We start from the raw sequence: 17,260 nt of genomic DNA, 5'->3' as shown, positions 1-17,260 counted from the left end.
ATCTTAATTGGACAATATAGTTCACCAGGGAATAAAAAGCACCATTGCCTCTTTAAAATATTTTATTTGAATTAACTTTTTGCAATTACACAGGCAAGGGATGAAAATCAGCTATGCGCTAATATATTATTGCTTTAAAATTTCAATAAATTTAAGCAAGTCATTAGGGTTCAACATATTATGCATGCATAATGAAGTCTTGCTTTAAGATTTCAGTCTGCTACCTCAAGAAAAATTGTTATACTCAGTTTACTAGAAGAATTTCATAGTAGAAATCTCATGTCCTGTCTGCCTATGTGAAGTGGTGGAGTAACACCAAGTGAAAGTTTTCCAAATACAGTAGAGCAGAAAGCTATTTGATTCCAAGTGCTAAAGGATTATGCAGTCCTTTGGGCACACAGAAGTAGAGGATGGGAAAAAAATGGAGGTAAGAGGAAGGAAATAAAAATTTTCCACTAGCAATTGCCTGTCCCAGAATAAAGCAATAATACCAATATCATAGATTTTTTATTCATACATTTGATGAGAAGAAGTGACATTATGAATCAACTCTTTTTCATCTCCTATGCTCTTGATCATCTCTTGTGTATTTCTGGTAGGTAGAGTTTGGGATCATTAGAATTGAAAGGAACCCTAGAAATTACTTGTCAACTTCACTCATTTTATAGATGTGAAGACTGAAGCCTAGAGAGAGATAATTGAGCAGTAATTGCTACATAAAAAAAGAAGAAATTCAAATCCAGCACATCTCATATTTTCCTCTTTGCATTTTAGCTTTCAGAGTGAATTGCTCAGAATTGGTCCTTAATTGGCCTTAAATTATGAACCAGAAGTAATCCTTACACATGCAATACTTCTTATAAGACCCAGCATTCTACTAGCTAGCCAGGCCAGGCCATAATTTATAAGACACATGACAGGTAACAATATTTAAAAAGCACATTTAAGATATCATTAATATTTGGTCCAAAAATATCACAGTATATTTGTCAATAATATAAAAACCTCAGAGACTCTGATATGTAATTAGTTCTGCTTAGGATATAAAGTCATTCATAATGGCATACAGCCATTTCTAAGGTAGGTGGCAATCATCGCCTGTAACAGTCTCATCTGTCTGGGCATCTACAAAAGAATACAATGACACCAGTCCAGTTTATGACATCCTTTTCTCTACTCTCAGAATATCTATAGTACCTATTATCTACTTCATTATTTATCAGCTTTTTTCATGTTAGAATCCTTTGGAAAAACACGTCAGCTACATATGTTTTACCCCAGGTAAAGGCACATTCTAACATAAAAATTTTACATGCAATTTTAAGTTTAGTAAATCCACACATGTAATCAAGAATGTGTTCAAGCATTCACCTCAGTTAGTATGTGTTACCTAGTATTGATATTTATCCCCAACTATATGTGTCCTGACTCAGATCAAAAGGTGTTCAAGGTTCAAAATAGGTCTTATAACCCTCTGTATCAAAAGCTTGAGTGCATTCCTCAGCGCACAGTAGAGACTCAATATATGTTAATAATTTTTAACAGAAGGTCATTTACCCATTTTGCATCTATTATGGGGCAATGCTGTGCAAGGAAATGAAGATTAAAGGTGAAAGATAAGGATATGATCCTCAAGGAACTCACAACCTAATGTAAGAGGGAGACAAGTAAACATATAATTACAGTATTAGGAAAAAAGTCTAAACTGGAGGGGAAAACAGATGGGGAAATAAGCACAGAGTAGGAGCTGGAGCTCTCAGATTTCTAGGTTTGTTGGAGATGGTGGATTAGGAGATTAAAATGACATGCAAAGCTTCCTGGATATGAAGCATGCTTGAGCCAAGTCCAACAAAAACAACAAAATACCAGAAGAGGAGTAGAAACATGGAAAATGAAGGACAAAGAAAAAGACCTGTGGAGTAGTGAAGTATCTCTTAATAATACCTCTTCTATTGTTTCATTCCTGCAAGTAAATCAAACATTACTGAAATACACTGTATTAATATTGCACACATATTGCTCTTAGTTCTGCACTTGTAAAACACACTACAACAAATAAAGTTGGCCATCCAATCAAGCTCTTGAAAGTGAAATTTAGGTATCCCTGGGTGGCTCAGCGGTTAAGCACCTGCCTTGGGCCCAGGGTGTGATCCTGGAGTCCTGGGATCGAGTCCTGTACCAGGCTCCCTGCATGGAGCCTGTTTCTCCCTCTGCCTCTCAATTTTTTGTGTATCTCTTATGAATAAATAAATAAAATCTTAAAAAAATAAAGTGAAATTTATCCTAATCCACCACGATAAATTGATTATGTTTAATAGAAGACAGAAGTCACAATTACAATTCTAACTATTAGCACACTTAGGTCTTACATGCTGTAACAATGATATTTTTTTGCATTTAAAAAAAAGATTTTATTTATTTATTTATGAGAGACACAGAGAAAGAGGGAGAGACATAGGCAGAGGGAGAAGCAGGCTCCCTGTGGGGAACCCAATGCAGGACTCGATCCCAGAATCCCAGGATCACGCCATGAGCCAAAGGCAGATGCTCAACCACTGAGCCACCCAGGCATGCCTATTTTTTTTTTTTGCATTTTATATAGGCTACAAATAAGTGTTACTCAAGTTTCAAGTGATGTTATTTATTTATGGAAGACAGGTCTGAGTCCATGTCATTTTCTTCCTCTATATTCCAAGGAAAAAATCTGGATTTTACACTTCTTTTGATAGAATGAAGGGTAATACTTCATTTTAAGTATGAAACTATTGATAACAGTATTATTAATTTTAATTATAATTAGGCATACATGCTTTTCAGTAAATAAAATTAGTAACTATCATGTTATTGTAAATCACAAGTGGTATGCTTAGGTATAGCAAAAATAACTTGATTAGAGTAGGAAACAAAAGCAATTTTAGAGCTGTTACCTCAAATCCTTCCAAAAGTTCTTGGGAAAGAGATAGCAATTTGTACTCTATTTGGTAATACTTAACAATATGTTCAAAACTTTATAATTTAGTAAGCTCTTCCATTTTATTTTATCTTTATCAAAAGCTGTATAAGGTTGGCAGGTCAGTTAGTATGTTTACAAATGAATAAAAGTTGCCTGACAGAGACTTTATGACTTTCCCTAACTCATTTCTTAAGAGGCAGAACTGGGATTAGAATCATCTGATTCATAGTCTAATTGCTTTTTAAAAATCATCTAACACAACTACATTTCCGTAAATTATATCCTTTAAACTCCAATAATTGGACTTTTTAGTCATCTACTCTGTTCATGAAATGACATATTTCATGCCTCTTCAAAGGTTCATTTTATTCTTGGTTTATCTTGGTCAGTTCAGCACAGGATAGGAAATGATTCAGGATCAATATTCTCAGTATGGCTTATATAATCTTATCCTCCCACCAGAAATCCTATTTTTCAGATTTACAAACTAATGAAGACAAAACAGCTATAAAATGAACTATCAAACAATAACTGTTATCCTCATATTGGTATTTTGCCAAATTTTATTCAGTAGCAAAATACCAAGCTACTCTATTTTCTATAATGCCAACTCCTGTAAGAAAGACGAATTACAAAGAAATGGAAATTTTGTAAACGTATTTCAGTAGTGAAAAAATTATTTCATCCCCCAATTCAGGGAATCACACAGCTTGTTTCCTAACCTTGACCTTAGTGCTCAAGTAGAAAAACAGGTGCAACTGATGGATTTTTACAGCTTTAGGAAACCATGAGTTTCCTTATATGCTAAATCAGATTATCAAGCAAGCTCTCAATTTAGTTTGCCAGTGTGGTATTAAGGACTTCACCTCATTACCAGTCACCTACATCCAGAAAAATGAAGTTCCACAAAAACCATCTGGAAAAACAAAAACAAACAAACAAGCCATCTGGCCTTGTTCTGTATTCAAAACCTATACCTCTGCTCCAAAAACCTCTGGCAAACTCCCGCTGCTTTTAACCATACAACCCCCCCCCCCTCAATTTCTAAGAAGTGGATAAAATAACTGAAAGGACACGTGACAGGAGCCCTGAACAAGGGTTCACACTCAAAAATCATCTCAGTCCCCCAACTCCTCCCACACTCGCCAAAGCAGTCCCACTTCCCAGGCAGCGGCGGCTACCAGGAAACCACAACAGAGTTACAGACACCTACCAATCAGCATCAGTGCCCTCATCTTCCCATAATTAGACCTAAAAGGTCACCTACATGCGCCTCACAGGGCCCCAGCCTTTGCCCTTCTCCCCTTTCCTAAACTCCAGCAGCAGCTTTTCAGACGGGAAAGGATACTCTCCATATTCAACGTGGTCCCACAACTTTTTTGGTGAGGCGACAGCCCAAAGCAATAGCACGAACTTGATAGGGTACTCAGAGTACCGCCCTATTTCTGACTAGCTGCCTGCCTCGCTCCTATAGGTTTACAATCCCACTTCCTGTTTCCGCTCACAGTTGGCCGGGGGTGGAGCCGCCTACGACCGAGGGGCGGGGCTGGTGTAACGCCAAAATGGCTGCTGCTCGGAGTAGCTGTTAGGGTGGGCAGTAGTCGCCTGGGGGCGTTGGCGGGCTCTAGGGGTTATGCCCCTCCCCCTAGTGTCTTTAAGCCAGCGCCTAACGGTTTTCGTCACTCTGCTAACCGCCTAGTTCTTTTGTCGTACTCTGAGCTCTTCTTAAACTTCCGCCCCAAACTCTTTCCTCAGATTTCACACTATCCTTGGCCTCTCCTTCTGTTCTCAGAGTTTGTCTTACGGATGAAGGAAAAGGTATAGGGTTTCTACAGTACTTTAAACATATATATAACCCTATGAAATGAGAACCTTCAGGGTTAGCGGGGGTGGGAATTTTCAGTTGCGAGGTTCAGTTTAAGTTTTTAAAAAGGTCATGATCTTTAAAGTTTTAAGTTAGAAGGGGAAGACAAAAGAGTAAGCCCAGGTTTAAGAGGCGAAGTTGTTGTGAAATACGAAGTTGTAATAAATTATTATTTTTTGGAGTGGATGGGTAAAATACGAAAATTACCATAAAATCGCTCCAAATTATAATTGACGGGAGGGTTTATTGAAACACTTGGTGCCTTTTATGTAACACCAAGATATCCAAGGAAATTTATTAGACACCATCTCTAGATTTGTGGAAAGAAAGGGGATCTTTGATGAAATCACTGCATTTAATTCAACACTTGGAAATTCCAAGAAATGCTTTGGAAAAAAAATAGAGTAATTATGCTCTTGCTGAGGAATTTTATATTTGGCTTTAAATTTTTTCTCATCTTTAAAGTTTCAATATGTGGGGGAAATAATGAATATATAATGGCCTTTTTATCTTCAGGATTGTTTCCTGTTGCACCAAAATGGTTCTAAAAAAAAGGTACTGTTTTAGACTTTTGTGTTAATGACGTTTGGTAGGCTTCAGACTGTTAACTAATTATGAGCCCTTGATCCTGGAAAACCTTTTATTTTTCCCCTAAAAGCTCAGGGAGAGTACGATAGAAAAGACTTTACATAAACGGAACTGTATAAAGATTATATTTATTTTTTTAATCTTGCTATATATGTTTCAGATGCAAGATTTACCTTTATAGAGACAGAAAAAACTTGGCACATGTAACGATTGTTTCATCACTTTCCACAATAGATAATTGTATTTCACTGAGAATTTTTTTTTGGTGTGAAAGTGAAAAATATTTTTAGAAGTTCTTCCTTAGATGCTTAATATGTATTAACAAAGTGCCTTCAATAAATCCACATATAGACTAGAACAATCCGCTAAAACTTAAGAATTTCCATGTCTTATGTTATTTCTAGTTATATATCGGTAACCTATAAATTAAGCCTTTTTTGAACTGTTTTTTAAATTGTTTTGCATATTGTTGAACTTCTTAAGATAGGGATCTTTAGGATAGAACAGGGTTTTTAGTAGAATTAAGATCTAAAAATATTTGTTCAGTTAGGAAGTTTGTTATTGTCCATGCTAGGAAATAAAATGCATAACCTATATCTTTGATTGACAAACTACTTAGAAGATTCGGAAATTGTTATTTATATGAGTTGTGAACTAATATTGACTCCAAAAATTGCCCTCATGTTTTTATCTTGGGCATCTTATCTTTTAAAGTTAGATTTAGAATTTATTTTTTAATCTTAGGCACAGTAATAGAAATATTTGAAGTATATGTATATTATTGCTGCTGTTGAAACAAGGAATTAAAAGATATTAAAATCATAAGCTGCTTTTATTATAAAAAAGTACTCAAAGGAAAGTCATCAACTTTTAATTGTTTTTATTAATAATTGAATACCTATAAAATATTTGTAAAACAGGAGTACAGAATAAAAAGCAATACAGGAAATACATATGACCTAATTTAAGAAAAGTACCATTCCTTTTAAATTCCCTTGTGTACCCTTTCCCTAATCACATTTCTTTCCTTCCCTCCTTAGAGGCAACTGCTGTCTCAAATTTATATATAATTTCCCTGATTTAATTTACAGTTTTATCATAGTATTTGAATTCCTAAACAGTATTATTTACTGTTGTATATTTCTAAACTCTGCATAAATCAGTGTTTTTTCTTCTTTGACATGCTTTTGTAACTCATAATGTTCCTTGTCTGCCTGCATTATTGCTTATAACTGTAGTTCATTCTTTTTCACTGTTGTATTCCACTGTATGAACATTTTGTTAATTTTCATTCATTGTCCTAATGATTAATATTTGTGTTGTTTCCAGGTTAATATAGCCTGTAAGAATATACCAGTGTTATATTAACACATATTCTAAACAGTTAATTAAAATCAATAACTTAAGTCTCTTAAACATTATGATGAATTCTGGAAATGTTTATTCTATTATAGTTATAGTTAATGTTAAGCATTTTAAAGCTAGATTTATTTATTTTATTATTTTTTTAAATTTATGATAGTCTCACACACACACACACACACACACACACAGAGAGAGAGGCAGAGACACAGGCAGAGGGAGAAGCAGGCTCCATGCACCAGGAGCCCCACGCGGGATTTGATCCTGGGTCTCCAGGATCGCACCCTGGGCCAAAGGCAGGCACTAAACCGCTGCACCACCCAGGGATCCCTTAAAGTTAGATTTATTCTTTACCAATATCATTTTACTCTCTCCCCCAAGGAACTATTATTCATTTATTGTTTATTGTATTTATATTTCTTATTGTTTTGGGTTATCTTAGATCATGGCTTTGTTTCTTCCACTCTTCCAGATTTAGTAATACCTCTAACCCTGTCTCACCTAAATAGGCAGCTACCTTTTGCTCCTTTCAGCCTTTGAAAAGGGCTAATGATAAAAATAACATGTATAGGACCTCCCACTTGTTATTTTAATGATTGTTATTTTAATTTGGACCTCCCAAATTGTTATTTTAATGATAAAAATAACATGTATAGGACCTCCCAAATTGTTCTTTTGGAACTTAGTTAACTCTAAGTATGAAGATTTAACAGAAGTAGCATCAGTTTATCAGTTGATAAACCCAGATGTGGAAAATTTCAATTATAGATACTTAGAAAGATGTGTTTTAAAATATCTGAGAATTTTCACTAAGATAATGTAGATTTGAAGAACCAATACAGTATCTTAAGTTAACTCAGCATTATTGAATGTATTAAAATTTGACATTATTCAAATAAAGCTAATGTGGGAAATCATAATAATTCCTTCAGTAAATTGAATTATTTTCATGTTTAATCATTCTTAGTTCTGTAAATATTTTACAATCTACTGTGTTATAAAAAACAAGCTTTGCTTTTTACATTTTAAAATATTTATTTAAAAATATCTGTTAAAGTCTAAATTATATAATTTTTAAGATTTGATTTCAGTTGTTTTTTGACAACATGGCATTTTTCTTACATTTTACCAAATGATTTCAAGATGATCAGAAAATTAAATGGTACATATAATTAAACTTTCATTGAAGTAAGAGAAAGGACACCAGAAATCAGAATGGCATAGTGTGTGTAGTCTTAATCAAACTTTGGTGTTCTTGTTAAAAATACAGATGATTGGGACTCCCCTCTATAGATTCTGATAGAATAAACTTGGAATTGGTCCCAGAAGTCTATATTTTGTCTCTGTTTGTGTAATTGAAATGAATAATTTAATATAGGTTAATATACTATGTTGTCTAGTAGCTCAATTTGGATGGAACTTCATACTTTACAAAATGCTTCTAATCTGAGGCAACCTGAAAAGGCATTATCATCCTCTTTTTACTAATTAAAAAAAAGACTCAGAGAGATCATATAATTTGCCCAAGCAAGTTTTAAGTAAGCTCTATACCCAAATGGGGGTTGAACTCACAGCCCCAAGATTAAAAGTCAAATGCTGAACTAATTGAGCCAGCCATGTGTCCCTGCCCAAGCGAAGTTTGAGTAAATGGAGTCAGTATTCAATTCAGGACTCATTGACTTGTAATCCAATACTTTTGAATGCTTATAGCAGATTGACAAGGAGGACTCATTAGACTACTTCTGCTTCCTTCTTTCTATAGTTTAAGAAGATTCAGTTTTCTTTTTTTTAATTTTTATTTATTTATGATAGTCACAGAGAGAGAGAGAGAGAGAGAGAGAGAGAGGCAGAGACACAGGCAGAGGGAGAAGCAGGCTCCATGCACCGGGAGCCCGACGTGGGATTCGATCCTGGGTCTCCAGGATCGCACCCTGGGCCAAAGGCAGGCGCCAAACCACTGCACCACCCAGGGATTCCAGAAGATTCAGTTTTCTAGAATCCCTAGAGAGGTAGAAACTAAGGGTCTTTCTTACTTTTTAAGTTTTTATTTAAATTCCAGTTAACATACGGTGTAATATCAGTTTTGAGTGGACAATTTAGTGGTTCAACACTTAACATACAACACCTGGTGCTCATCACAAGTGCACTCTCTAATCCCCATCACTTATTTAACCCATTTCCCCACACACCCTTCATAGTTTACAAAATGCTTCTAATCTGAGGTAGCCATCAGGTAGCCTCTGGTAGCCTCTAGTAACCATCAGTTTTTTTCTCTATATTAAGGGCCTATTTCTTGGTTTGCCTTTCTCTTTTTTCATCCCATGATCATTTGTTTTGTTTTTTAAATTCTACCTATGAGTGAAATCATATGTTATTTGTCTTTCTCTGATTGATTGACTTAGTTTGCTTATCGTAATACTCTCTAGCTCCATCCATATCATAGGATCTTTTTTAAACTTATATAATTAAATTATTTACCATAGTCATTAATTTCAAATGTAGATTTCAGTTATTCATCCATTGCATATAAGACCCAGTGCTCATTACATCACTTAGTCTCCTTAATGCCCATCATCCAGTTACACCATCCCCCCTCCACTTCCCCTCCAGCAACCTTCACTCTGTTTCCTACAGTTAAGAGTCTCTTAGTATTTGTCTTCCTCTCTGATTTCATCTTATTTTATTTTTCCATTCCTTTCCCTATGATCCTCTGTTTTGTTTCTTTGTAGGGTCTTTCTTGCTCATAATGGGAAAAGTTTTTCCCTAGCAGGCAACAAACACCTAGCTGGTTTCATTTTTCTGTGGTTTTAATTTGCAGAATTTCCTAGCCTAGAACTGTTCAAGTGACAGGACAAAGATGAGAGCTATAAAAGAGGTAAAACGGGATCCCTGGGTGGCGCAGCGGTTTGGCGCCTGCCTTTGGCCCAGGGCGCGGTCCTGGAGACCCGGGATCAAATCCCACGTCGGGCTCCCGGTGCATGGAGCCTGCTTCTCCCTCTGCCTGTGTCTCTGCCTCTCTCTCTCTCTCACTGTGTGCCTATCATAAATAAATAAAAGTTTAAAAAAAAATAAAAGGGGTAAAACTCTATTAGCTAAGGCAAATAGAAGATGAAGCAGGAATAGAAGTTTAAAGACAAGAAGAATGGGTTTGAGTGGCTGCAGTAGATGATATGAAAAATATCCAGTTTATAATTAGCAAGTGGGGGAGGAGCACAAGGAGACAAGATAAGTTGAATATAAGATTCAACTGAATAGAAAAAAGTCTTAGGAAAAATACATCTGCATATTTATCATTTTTATAAGTGACCATTTTTAGGATTTCATTGTTATTTTAATAATAAATGGTGATATTTAGTGATTGTAATACATAATTATCAGAAAGAGAATTTCTCTAGACTACGTTGATTTTTAACAGAGCACTCAAGGCTTTAAAATTTGCCTTTGCCAGAAAACCTTTGTAAAACTTGAATAATCAATGCAACTATATCTTGTTATTAAATGAGTTGATTGATTCTTAGAAGGTGAGATGGTGAGAAAGAATAAAGCATTTGCTATTATTAGAGATACTTTCCCACTTTGGGATGATTCCAAATTAGTTTTGAGAGTTGTATGATTCAGAATTTCTTTAATATAGGTGTAGGTGCTCATATAGAAACTCATTTTTAATAAAACGTTTCCTTATATCTATTATTTTACCGTCTAGGAGCTATTTGAAGAAAAGTCTTTAAGAGAAGAAAGAACAAAGATAAGAGACTTTTATCAGAAGGACAGGTGAAGACAAGGTAAAAAACAAACAAAACACTTGCTCTTTTAAAAGTGTACTACTCTGTACTCCTGTATCCCATTTTCATGGCTACAGCACCTACACACTTAGTTCTAAATACTGCTTTTATTTACTATTACTTTCTCATCATAGACTGTGGAATCTCAAGTCAAAATTCTGTCAAAGTCATTTTCATGATTTTAGAAATTTATCTGGTAACTGGTTCGAACAGAGTTAGCAAGCTTTTTAAATATTTGAATTCTCTATATTTTAGTACACACATTCTATTAAGGCTCTTATTTTAATTCCAGTACAATTAACATATATTTTGTTATTTTCAAATATTATTTTTCCCTAAAATTAGCTATAATGTGGTCCACAATTATTCCCTCTGTGTCAGGATTTTTCAACTAATACTGTAGACATTTTGAGCTGATCATTTATTTGTTTTGGAGGATTGTCCTGTACATTGTAGGACATTTAGCAGTATCCCTGCCCTCTATATACACCTCTATATATACAGTAGCTTTCTACCACTTCCAAAGTTTTAACAACCAAAAATATCTCCGGAGATTGTCAAATATTCTCTGAAAGATAAAATCACTTCCATTTACGAACCACTACTCTATGTCTAGAATCATCTAGTGTTGCCTTTATATTAAATTGACAGATGTACAACAAAATATCTTTCAGCTTATTCTTTTTTAGGAATAGCCATAGCAAATGCAGTGCAATGATAGCATGTCTAGGTTTTCAACTGGTATACTGAAATTGGTAAAATTGAATCCAGGAAAGGTATCTTGAAGTCATTATAAATTTTTTTGCTTCAGGCCATTGGAAAGAACAAGACATTTAGCGTCATACAGAGCTAGGTTTGAATTTCTGGTTCCTATATTTAATATGTGATTATCAAGGGCAAGTTATGTAATCTCTTTGTATTTCAATTTCCTCACTCACAAAAACAGGGGTAATAATATCTATTTCTTAGGTTTATGATAAGGATTAAATGAGATTATCTTGAATGTTAGAATACTTAGAGCCTCTCAGAAATGATAGCTTAGTAATGTATTCTACAGCCAAAAAACCCTTAACAAATATGTAAACATCAAGAAAGGTATTTGAAACAAAAGAGAAAATCATATTGATATAAAACCATGGTACCTTGGTGCTTGAAAAATTGTGGCATTTCTGCTCACCACTTCTTGAGAAATAATTAATGTCAAGACAGGGGCCAGAGAAGAAGTTTCAAAAAGTGCCAGAAGGGCTTTGAGCAGACTAGACTATTTAATACTATTAGAATATTTAATATTCTTCTGTATAGAAAGAATGGCTTGATTGAATCTGCATAAAATCGTGGAGTGTATAGGTAGAGTAAATATGATTTTGTTCCTAGGATTTTTTAAAAGATTTTGTTTATTTATTTGGCAGAGAGAGAGAGAGAGAGAGAGAGAAAGAGAGAGAGAGCACACAAGCAGGGGGAGCAGCAGAGGGAGAGGAAAGGGCAGGTTCCACAATGAGCAGGGAGCCCGATGTAGGGCTCGATCCCAGAACTCTGAGATCATGACCCAAGCCAAAGGCAGATGCTTAACTGGCTCAGCCACCCAGGCACCCCTGTTACTGAGGTCTTGAGCAACTAAGAGAAGGTAACCTTCCCACAACTCAGCCTACTCAATGATAGAGGGAAGTATTCTTTTGTTTGCTTGTTTTTAATAAGCTTGTAGTATATGCTCTCAATATTAAATGAGTCACTTTGTAGCTTTCTAAGAAAATTTATTTTTATGAGAAACTTTAAAATATAGAAGATATAAAAATAATATATTAAACATCCATGTTTCTACCTCCAAGAATTGACAGCAGTGAAATTTTTTTAAGGATTTATTTATTTTTGAGAGACGGGGAGGAGGAGCAAAGGGAGGAAGACAGACTCCTCACTGAGCATGGAGCCTAACAGATCTTAGGACCCTGAGATCAGGACCTGAGCCAAAACCAAGAGTTGAATACTTAATAGATTACACCACCCTGGTACCCCGACAACAGGACAACAGTCAACATTGTGTCACACCTGTTTCCAGTTCTTTTTAAAATAAAATAAATAAAACAATATAGTGAAGTTGAAGTCTCCTTTGACTACACTCACTAGTCTTATTCTGTTCTCCCTTCTGAAAACAGCTACTTAGTATTATGTGTATCATTTTCCATGAAGAAATATGCATTCATGGAAAATATACAATATTTTATACATGTTTTTAAATTTATATCATTATTACACTTAATATATATCTAGGTTCCATAGCTTTTACTCAGTATTACTTTTGAGATCTACCCATGTTGTTTCTACATTTGTATATATAATAATTTATCATATAAATATGGCTCATTTATCCATCCCCTCTTCATGGCCGTTTATAGGTGGCTTTTATTTTCTTTTCCAATTAAAGAAATGCTGCAGTACTAAATGTATAACACTCTACACATTTGCAAGAGTTCTCTAAGGTATATACTGGAAGTAGAATTACTGGGACATAGGGTAGAAATAGCTATATTAAGATATTAAGATAAATGAAAAAGTACCATTTTATATGTTAAAAAGGTTTTGTATACTGAAAATGAAGATTCAAAAAGGAGTTAAATTTATATGCATTTAATGGAGGAATTTATGGCTTTTATTTAGGATAGTTTAGAAGTCAGATATGCCTACTTATTTCAAGAAAAGTTCAATGAAATATTGATTGCCTACTGTATGCTCAGAACTGCACAAGTGATATCATCAGAAACAGGATACTGAGCTGGATGGATGAATCCAGAATAGCTTTCATTATGCTCTTAATTCAGTCAAAAGGAAAGACTATCTACAGGACAAGATCAATGTACCAGACAAAAGTATACCAAGTGTGAGTATATCAGGTTCATTGCCTGTTTGATTTGCATAACCCTGGTCTAGAAGGTTTGTCATATGCTTTCCTCTTCTCTGAACCTCACAATTTTAAAGGCCATTGTCGATCAGTTGTTGCTGAGGTATACTTAAAGTTAACGTATCCATATATATTATGCTTTCCTAAAATGCGTATTGAGTAAAGCATGTGAAGATATAAAGGGGAGATATATATAATCACTTGATCTATCATAAAACTAGAATAAAAGAGACAGTCAATTAAAAGGCAAATTCTGATAAGAATGTAAAAAAATAAGATTTAATGAAAAAAATGTAGAACAATGAGAAGTTAGTCCTATGGAAATTCTTGAGAGGAGCTAATTCAAATGGTATTTATTAGATTTTTCATAGAACTTTTCATTGAGATTATCACTTTCACCACAACAAGTCTCAAATTCCATATTCGGCCAAAAAAAGGCTTAACATCTCATTTCACAAATTATTCCAGACCATATGTAACTCAGTTTTCTGAAATCAAAACAGTGAATTTATATGGTAACTAAATTCAGTTGACCTCTTTCTAAGTCAGGTCCTAACTGAAGCTTAATGAGACCTACGCAGTGATCCAGACTACATAAAATTTAATGATTATTTCTATTTTTTTTAAGATTTAATTCTTTGTAAAAAGAAATCATCCAACATTCCACGTCTATCTAAGTGAAGTTTCCCTAACTGGAGGTAAGATACAAAGTTTAGAAAGGCACAAATATATGAATTGGAAGAAAAAAAGACAGGTATTGGAACTTGCTAAAGACCATACATCAAGTGAGTGTGAATTAAGCCTTTCATTTTTTATTTCACCCTACAGATAACTCATCATTTAAAGATATATTTATGAACAGGGTAGAAAGGCTCATCTTGAAAATTCCCTTTGTCAATTACATTAATAAAGTATAGTTTTAATAAAATACGGTTTTAAGCAGTTATTCAACTTTGGATAGAGGGAGGGAAAGAAAGATTATTTACATATATTTGATAAATATATTTTCTATTATATTATTCTTTTATATTCTTTTTATTTACACTAGTAGTGGTTCTTTGTTAGTGTTCCTTTCTCCTTTCTTATTAGCCTTTCCCTAATTTTTTTCTTACTAATTTTCATATTCATCCTTGGTACCAATACTTTTGGATACTTTTAAAGTCATGCTTAACCAAGGAATCTCAAGCTCAACCTAGATTTCTATGTGTATTTTCAGAAAGGTTACTAGGATAGGATACAGTTCAGTTAAGGTAAAGCTTTAATTCAAAGTGTCATGTTGGGATGCCTGAGAGGCTCAGCAGTTGAGCATCTGCCTTCCACTCAGGTTGTGATCCTGGGATCCTGGGATAGAGTTCCCCATCTGGCTTCCCTCAGGAAGCCTGCTTCTCCCTCTGCCTGTGTCCCCTCTCTCTCTTTGCTTCTTGTGAATAAATAAATAAAATCTTTGAAAACTTAAAATAAAATAAAAATGCCATATTATGCAAAGAGGGGCCATGCCAGGTGCATGAGTGTATAAATGTTCTAATACCTCATGTTTCTTAATATTTGCTAGGAGCCTATCAACCTCTAAAAAGGTGCCATTTAGAAATTTGGTGTCAAATAATTCAAGTGGTACAACCACTATAGTAATCACTGTGGTAAACAACTTTGGTTACTATATAAATTGTTATTATCTTTTTATTTATATGCCTTATCTCTGCAATTAGCTTGGAAGCATTTTTAGGACCAGGTCATCTTATTCCTTATATGACTTCTGACGCCTGGAACCAACTAATTTCCTTGCATATAATTGAAACTTAGTACATCTTTATTGTTGATGAAGTTTTATTATTACTTTTTAAATTAGAGCAATTTCTTGTATTCATAGAGCTTCTTGTTTTTATATCTAGTTACATTTTCATGATTGGGAGGTATATGCAAATACTTGAGGAGTAAGAGATTTGGAACAGATTAATTAGCTGAAAAGAGAAGAAAAAGAGACTCTTAGTTTATTTTCAGTAGGCAGGAATGCCTGTTAATTTCTCTCTAAATGAATACATCTGAAGTTGAGAACTGACTGTTCAATACAATTAGTAGATTATTTATATTTAAACATATTAGATTATTTTAATTCCAGTCAGTAACTGAGCATGAATTAGCTTCCAACAGAATCAGCAATGGAAAATACTCTCTTATGAACCTCAGGTGTTTTTGGTCTGATAATGATAAAAATTAACTAATTTTGGTGCTAGCAGAGTTGTTCCTGATTTTATAACTCTGATATCTTTATAAATGGTATAAGATCTAATGGTATAAGTTAGTTGAATGATGGTCCTATAATTTTAAAGTTATGAAATAACATATATGGGAATATCCTTAGAATACCTTTCAAGATAAAAGATATCTACCCCCACAATAAAAGATGATTTTCATTGTGAATGGCTAAAAATGAAGACCATGCCAAAATACCATGTAGTTAGGTGTTACAGGGAGCAAGTTCTGGTTTATTATTTTTTAACTGTATATGAAGCATTTTAGTGATAGAGATTTAGTAAGAACTTTTAAATATTGGCCTTCTCTAAAATGGAATAGTCAAAGGAGTATCTTTAAGCATGTAATCATAGGACAAGTTGAGATCACAAACTTCACAGAGGAGACACAGATTTTATGAAACCAATAGCTTCCTTTTCTTCATGAAGCAGACTTGTGATTTCACTTACCCTTGGAATTTTGTTATTACAGGAGGGTTATCCTAATGTCTTTGTGCTAATGTCATGACAGGGGATATTTTTGTTGAATCTAATTAATGAATGAACATTTTTAGATACCTTCTATTTTCCCACAACTGTGGGTGAAAAAGTAATGTAAGACATGAATGTGTCCTCGAGGAAGTTATAACTCCGTTATAGAAATCAAACCATCATATATTAAGCAATTAGAAAACAGTAAGTGTTAACTTTGCATCACTGGCTTGACATAGAAAATACCAGTGTTGACTAGAATGCTCAAGGTTTCAGGAAAGACATCAGACTTAAAAGCTTAGGATAGATCACAGGCAAAAGGAGAGCAATTCCAGATAGGTAGTATGACATGATCAAAGAGATGGAATAAAGATTAATACATATTTACATTACAGGACTATGCCTGTGTTGATATAGGCAGTAACCCAACTTTAAATCCTAATTGGGAGACTATGAAACTCTAGTGTTTATAAAGTTAAGTAATGTATTTCTTGTTTATTCCATGGCATATATTCACTAACTGGAAGTGCTAACAATCAAAAGAGCATATCAATGATAATATCTTAGTAACATTTTCCTAGTTAACTTTATCCAAAGTAGTAGAGTTAAAGAGTTACTCTTTAAAAGGTAGTTTAGAGCTGTGTGATACTAAAATAGTTTTACAAGTTCCAGAACCAGATGAGTGAGACTGAGAAATCAGTTATCCCTTGTTTACTGGTTGATGTTTATGGCATCATTACACTATCTTACACATTAACAAACACAAAAGTACAGCTTTTACTGTACTGCCTATATAGTGAGACCATTTATTTTTTACATTGCACTTAACATTACACAATAGCAATGATGCTACAATAAGGCCTTATTATTGCTAAATAACTCAATGAGCGATTAATAATGTGACAATTTATAAGTTGTGAATAAAATTAAGGTTTATAGTATGGAAAGGTGTGTTCTTTTATATTTGGCCCTTTGAATAAGTTTTAAACTTATATCTTATTGGATGGGAGATCAAATATCATACAATTCTAATAGAAAAGTGAAAAAACCCAATTTAGGCATTTGAACCAAAAGAAATGCTATTTTGACTCAAGTGGA

The 17,260-nt window shown here is 34.1% G+C and overlaps 1 protein-coding gene across 2 annotated transcripts in view; it reads left to right on the top strand.

Annotated features, from left to right (window-relative positions):
* Positions 1-4,492: 4,492 nt before the first annotated feature.
* The window catches only part of TENT5D (terminal nucleotidyltransferase 5D), a 108,919-nt gene continuing 96,151 nt past the window's right edge, over positions 4,493-17,260 (top strand). Inside the window, exons 1-3 of one of the 2 annotated variants that reach the window (XR_013374392.1) lie at positions 4,493-4,771; positions 10,471-10,549; positions 13,202-13,415. The gene's annotated coding sequence lies outside the window, so the exon portion shown is untranslated. Of the gene's footprint in view, positions 4,772-10,470; positions 10,550-13,201; positions 13,416-17,260 lie in introns of those variants that run through there. The other variant, XM_077887385.1, reaches the window with a different exon arrangement.

The sequence above is a fragment of the Canis aureus genome, chromosome X (genome assembly GCF_053574225.1).
Source record: "Canis aureus isolate CA01 chromosome X, VMU_Caureus_v.1.0, whole genome shotgun sequence".
NCBI lineage: Eukaryota > Metazoa > Chordata > Mammalia > Carnivora > Canidae > Canis > Canis aureus.
The sequence above is the reverse complement of the archived record's forward strand: the minus strand, read 5'-3'. Positions and strand labels throughout refer to the sequence as shown.